Below are 7,552 nucleotides of genomic sequence, written 5' to 3' on the forward strand. Positions count from 1 at the left end.
GACTAGAGCGGAGAATGAAGTGTCCAGCTGATATGAATTTAGGGGAGATGCACAAAAACACCCATAGTTGCAGATAGTACCCACTTGACCTAGCTTCAATGTCTGGATTATCAGAACTTGACTAGAAAAGAAAAAAGAGGGGGAAAAAAGTAACTCGCTACAATTTGATGAACTTTACCTATACTTATGGATTTAGTAACTCAAGAATGGGAACCAATCTTTATAGCAAGGATCAGTCCCACCCCATCAGTACACAGGGTTAACAGGGATGGGCAACTTAGACATTGGCTACCCAAAATGGGAGAGGGAAGCTACAAAGGCAAGAAGTGACTGGCTTACAAGCTTTCAAGAGGGAGCCTAGTTTCAGATGGGGCAGAGGAAGGTAGAATCTCCATGGAATGATTTCCAACCTGTTGGGAGGGGCCTAATGAAAGGAGATGTGGATAAGACTCATGTGGTACAATAGTGAATAATTGCTATCAGGACTGACTGTGAAGGTTGGAAATGTAGAGGTAGATGTTTTGTAACAAAAGAAGAGGAGTGACTGATTTTGCAGTCCAGGAGCGGAGGTCCTTGGGACCATCTAGTGAGAAGAGCAGAGTGTGGGACCCTACCCAGAGAAGTAGTGACGCCAGAAATGGAGGCAGAGATGATGACATGGACAGACGGAGCAGCTGGGGACACTGGACTCAGGGAGGGAGAGGGGCTGTGTGCTGACGGCCGGGGGCAAGGCCTATAGTGTGTACACTTTGGCTGTTTGATGATGCATGGAGGGGATTGTAATCATTGCAATGAAATGAAATATGATAGGATGAATGTAAAACTGATGTTCTCCCAAGTAAACTCACATGATTCACAATAAAAACTTAAAAAAAAAAATGTTACTGGTGATGAGACGTGCATTCATCATTAGGAGCCTGAAAATAAACAGCAGAGTATGAAATGGGAACCTCCTCAATCACATCCTCCCTATAGTCTGATCTTGCTCCATCAGACTTTCACCTGTTTGGTCCCCTGAAACCAGCCCTTTGAGGATGAAGATTCACTTCTAATGAGAAGTGGAGACAGCAGTGCATTTGTGGTCTCAGCTCTGCCTAAAACATATTTTAATACGGGAATGTGGAAGCTTGTTGACAGATGGACAAAGTGAATTGAAAAGTAAGGAGATTATGTAAAAAAAAAAATGATATATTTGTCTTTTCTAAAAGTTTGCTAAAATAAATTCTACACCCAGAGTCTGGATGATTTTTTACTCATCCTCATATAAATCTGGTAGTACTGTGGGCTAATGCGTCAGACTGCAAAGTCGTTTGAACTGCATGGTTGGTGGTTCAAGCTTACCAGCTGCTCCTTGGAAACCCTTTACAGGGTCGCTATGGGTCGGAATTGACTCAACAGCACTTAACAACAACAACAACTCATATATTATTGCCAGGCATTCCACTAGTTTTCTAGTCTCTCCCTGGCCTTTCCTCCCTTTCCATGAATATTACATGAGCTTTAATCTTATATCTTCAATTGCCTACTGAACATTTTTGCACTTGGACAATTTTACTATTGAGTTAAACATAAAATAAAACTGAGCTCACATTTTCATTTCTCTATCAGTTTCCTAGGGCTGCTGTAAGAAAATACCATAAACAACAGAAAGGTGTTCTCTTTAAACTCTGGAGACTAGAAGTCTGAAAGCAAACCGAGTTTATGCTTTCTCTAAAGTCTATAGAGGAAATAATCTCTAAAATTTATTTCTTCTTTACTACTTTCCAGCTTGCAAGGTGGTTCCTGACAATCCTTAAGTGTAGATGCAGCACTCCAATCTCTGCACCTGTCATCACATGACTAGTTTTCCTCTGGGTCTCTCTCCAGGTCTCAGATACTTTTACATAGTTTCTATTGATATTGGATTAGGAGGCACTCTATGCCAATATGGTGGGTTGTTAGATGCCATCACGTCAGTTACAATTCATAGTGATGCCACTTACAACAGAACAAACCACTACCCTGTCCTGTAACATCCTCACTATCATTACTATGTATGAGGTCATGATTGCAGCCATTGTGTTCAAATACATCTCATTGAGGACCATGTTCTTTTTCACTCACCGTCTACTTTTCCAAGCACAATGTTCTTCCCTAGGGACTGGTCCTTTCTGATAGCAAGTCCAAAGTAAGTAAGATGAAATTTTGCCATTATCACCCCCCGACTTTTTTTTCTTTAGCTTTTTATTGTGAATTGAGTAAACGTTCACTCACTCAGATAGTTTTACATTCAGCAAATCATTTGCTTCATTTCATTTTAATGATTCCAATCCCACCATTGTAACATCATTTAATCCTACTTCCTGTGATTCTTGTCCCCCATCCTCCTTCTTGCCCAAATGCTGCCCTTTTGATCTTGAATGATTGACCATTCTGTGGTGTGCTCCCTCACAAATATTGTCCTTTCTATACCTATTTACTGATTTGCTGAAAATTCAGCCACAAAGATGAATTAAATTCCAGACCAAAATTCAGCCACAAGGATGAATTAAATTCCAGACCAAAAGTGTGAAGTGTGAAGAAGGGCCTTAATATCCGGTTCCTCCAGTCCTTTTCTGACCAGTAAACATGTTTTGTGTTTTTTAAAAAATAATTTTTAGTTTTATTCTACATTTTCTTCCACTCAATCCAGGACCTTCTAAAGTGATCCCTTTCAGAGCAGTTGGTAGTGGTAGCCAGACACCATCTAATTCTTCTATTTTCAGTGTCATGGTGACTGATATTCACATATTACATTAGTCCATTGGACTAGTTATCTACAAGTGTCTTTAATTTTCATCACTCTTCTTTCCTCCGGAAGGAGATATTAATAGTTGCAATTTAGAGCTTTTAAGACCCCATGAGCTTGGGTCTTCAAACTCTGATTTTGCCTTTTCACATTCATTTTGTACCTTAAACCCGAAAAACATTGAAAAGGAACATGATTTGGGTCCCTTGTGGATTCCACAACAGCTGTCCTACTGTGGAATAAATCCAAGAGCATAGAACTCTTCCAAGAAGGGTTAGAGAGATGGAAACACCAGAGTCAGAAGTGTATAGACTTTGATGGGAGATAATGTCATGAAACAATAGCTTCACATTTGATTTTTTTTTTTTTTAAATAAAAGTTTCTACAGTTTTGTGGCAATGACTTTGTGGTTACCCCTCATATTAAATATTTTCAAAGACCCTATTTCCCAAACAAGGTCACATTATACAGATACCAGGGACTAAGACTTCAACATATAATTCGGGGGACACAGTTAAATTCATAGCACTTTCCAAGCTTGATTTGTTTGCCAAATTTATGTTTTTGTCAATGGGGCTCACTTTTCTTCCTCTTTTGAAGTTTTGGAAACATTTCTTTTTCCATAGTTCCTATATAATCAAGCTAGCTTTCTCTGATCTATCCATTAAATCTTGACTTCCTTCCTTATTTGTCCTTTTGGTTCAAATTTATGTCCTAATCAATGTAAGTATCAGCCACTCAGACTTAATCTGCCACACAGTCAAGCAAAACACTTACCACTTCTTGATTACACTGTGCTCTTTTTCCTTGTAACTTTGTACACACTGTTGCTGCCTAATGGAATCTATTATTATATCTTTTTCTACACATTTAATGTTTTTCCTCTTCAACTGTAATTATGCAGTATTTTACCTCTATTGTAGAATTTACTGTATTTTGCCATTAAAGAACTCAAGAGTATAGAGCATACTTTATACATCTTTTTGCTCTTACAGTCTAGAATAATGTTGATGAGCGCAGAAAAGAAGGCAAGCAGACTCAATATTAAATGAGTTTACAAGATGTCCATCCTGAGTACATTTTCTTTTCACTCATAATCCACAACATCTCCTCGTTCTACATTCCTGATACACATTCTTCAATAAAGCTCTACTTTCTTATCTAGCAAGAACCACTTTCCTTTTACTCCATCAACTTAGTCCTTGGTATTTACTGCCTACTTCTACCATTTATGATAGCATGCACCTTTAGTGAGTTAGACTTGGTGCCTTTCTGACCACAAACCTCTTTGCCCTTTTCCTGCTGTTACATTTTGACACATACTCTTGCTCTTTCCTTGTTCAATCACTTGCAACAATATACATTCCTGTTCTTGATACAACAGCACCTCTTCCTTCACCTCTCCTTATTCTTAACTGTAAGAATATAGACTGTAAGATCACAACTCAACAGCTTAATTTACATGCTGAGAAGGAGGCACACTAATTTATGTAGATCTTTTTTGTTCAATTTTAGGACAAATTTGGGTGTCTACTAAGGCCTAACACTTCTTTGAAAATAATATGGCTTTGTAGACATGTATAGCATTTGTATGATTAGTATTAATGATTGAATTGTTGCCTCCCTTTAGAATATGGTAGATGCAAATTTTACTATCAGCAACTCTATTTATGAGCAGTCCTGATGTCGTGCTACAGTATCAGCTGCTAACCACAAGGTTGGTGGTTCAAATGCACTAGGCTTCTTGGAAACCTTATACAGGGTAGCTATGAGTCAGAATTGACTTAACAGCACTTAGCAATAGCAATTCTATTTATGAAGCAGTCCTGGTAGCACTGTGGGTTATGAGCTGAACTGTTAGCTGTAAGGAAAGTAGTTTGAATCTACCAGTCACTCCATGGGGAAAAGATGAAACTTTCAGCTCCCATAAAGATTTACAGTGTCAGAAAACCTACACAGGGTCGCTATGAGTCAGAACCGAGTGTGTAGCACATAATTATAACTACCATTCTATTTATGACATCAAGAACATCAGGCAGGAATAAAGCAAAGGATCATTTAAAAGATAAGGACAAAGAAAAGGCAAAAATGGATGTCAGAAAAGACTCTGAAACTTGATCTTGAGCATAGAAGAGCGAAAATAAATGGAAAAAATGAGGATGTAAAGAGCTAAATAGAAATTTCAAAGGGCAGCTTATGGAGACAGATCAAAGAATGATAATGAAATATGCAAAGACCTGTAGTTAGAAACCTAAAAGGAAAGAACACACTCAGTTTTTCTCAAGTTGAAAGAACTGAAGGAAAAATTCAAGCCTCGATTTGTGACATTGAAAGACTTCATGGATAAAATATGCCTGTGATGTGGGAATACACAGAGCCACTATATCAAAACAAATGGTCAATGGTCCAGCATTTCAAAAGGTAATATATGATCAAGAACTGGTGGTACTGATGGCACTGGTGAAAAGCAAGGATCCAGGGACTGATGAGATACAAATCAAAATCATCTAACAAACTGATTCAGCACTGAAAACCATCACTTGGCTATGCCAAGGAATTTTGAAGACAGCTAGCTGGCCAGCCAATCCATATTGTGCCTATGCCAGAGAGAGGTGACCCAGTGGAATAAGGAAATCATCAAACAAAATCATTAATATCACATGTAAGTGAAATTTTGCTGAAGATAATTAAAAAATAGTTGCAATAGTATATCGATAGGAAATTGCCAGAAATTCAAGCCAGATTCAGACAAGGGTGTGGAACAAGGAATATCACTGCTGATGTCAGATTGATCGTGGCTGAAAGCAGATAATACAGGAAGATGTTTACTTGCACTTTATTGCAAGTAATTCAATGCAGGGATTTCAACCAAGTGGATCATAATAAACTATAGACATATAATGAGTATTCCAGAACATTTCATTGTGTTAATGAGGAACCTAGAGGCAGTCAGTAGGTCAAAACAAGGAGATACTATAGAGATTCAAATTAGAAAAGTTGTTGACTGGGTCGTATCCTTTCACCATACTTATTAAATCTTTATGCTGGGCAAATAAACTGAGAAATTGGATTATGTGAAGAAGAATGTGGCATTAGATTTGAAGGAAGCCTTATTAACAATATGTGATTTGCAGATGATACACCTTGTTTTCTGAGAGCGAAGAGGACTTAAAATATTTACTGATGAAGATCAAAGACTACAGTCTTCAGTATTGCACCTCAATATTAAGAAAACAAAAATCCTTACAAATGAATCAACAAATAATATCATGATAAGTGGAGAAAAAAATTGAAGTTGTCAATGACTTCACTTTGCTTGGATCCACAGTCAACATGAAAGCAGCCGGCAAGAAATGAACCATGGTGCAATAGGCAAATCTACTTCAAGAGACCTGTTCAAAGTGCTAAAGGACAACATCAGTTTGAAGACTAACTGACTTCAAGATCATGATGAGGTAAAAGATCATGACTTGAGTCAGATGTACCTGACTCAAGTCATGATCTTTTAATTCATGTTATATTTATATACACGTGAAAGTTGGCCAGTGAATAAGAAAGGCTATAGAAGAAATTTGTATTATGGTGTTGGAGACAAATATTGAAAGTACCATGGATTGCCAGAAGAACAAACAATTGGTCTTGGAAGGAGTGCAACCATTATGTCTCCTAGCAGCTAGGATGACCAGACTTCATCTCTCATACCTCAGACATATTATCAGGAGAGGTCAGTCCCTGGAGAAAGATACCATGTTTGATAAAGTAGAGAATCAGTGAAAAAGACGAAGACAAGATGTGTTAGCACAGTGACAGCAACCGTGGGCTGAAATGTTACAATTGTAAGGATGGTGCAGGATCAGGCAGTGTTTTGTTCTGTTGTGCAAAGTGAGTGGTAACTGACTTGAAGGCACCTAGCAACTCTGTTTTAGGCACTGTGGTAGATGCTTTGTGTACTTCATTTCACTTCTTCTGCTTGGGAAGATATGCTCTGGCATATCTATAATAGAAAGAGTTCAATCTTCACATAGCTATTTATTGACTATTTCTCTTGGTAATTTTACTTCTCGGGTCCTATTATAGCAGTGGTATGTGACTTTTGTTTAAAAGCAGGTGCTTAAATGCATAGGAATGCAACAGCATTCTCATATGGAAAGACAAAATAACAGAAAGGAAGGAAGTCAGTTGTCAAATCATTTATGAATGGCTACTTAGCTCCCAGTCTTTTGAAGAATGTTTAAAACCTGTAGTAACTGGAATTTGTAATAGGCTTTTAAAACATACTTCTTCTACTTTGAAATTTGCCTTCTTTCTTCAATCCTTTCCTGAGGTATACAAAAAAAAATTTCAACAAGTTCTTGAAATCATATATATATATATATTGCTTTAATGGAAGTTAAGCTCCACCTGGTGGTAGAATTTGCTTTTTTTGTTTTGATTGTATGCAGACATCAGTTTAATATTCCATTGCTGTGTATAAGGAGCTCTGGTAGCGTAGTGGTTACAAATCGGGCTGTGAACTGCAAGGTCAGCAGTTTGAAACTACCAGCTCGCTCCGCAGGAGAAAGATGAGGCTTTCTGCTCCGGTAAAGATTTACATCCTCGGAAACCCTGTACAGGGTCGCTATGGGTTGGAACCGACTCGACGGCACTTGACAACAACAACAACATATAAGGTGAGTGTATCACCAAGTCCTTTGTTTTGGTCTGTCTTAATCTGAAAGATCTTCTGAAACCTGTCTACTATGGTTGACCCTACTAGTATTTGAAACACCAGTGGCATATCTACTA

This window comes from Chrysochloris asiatica, unplaced genomic scaffold (assembly GCF_000296735.1).
Source record: "Chrysochloris asiatica unplaced genomic scaffold, ChrAsi1.0 scaffold00006, whole genome shotgun sequence".
Lineage (NCBI taxonomy): Eukaryota > Metazoa > Chordata > Mammalia > Afrosoricida > Chrysochloridae > Chrysochloris > Chrysochloris asiatica.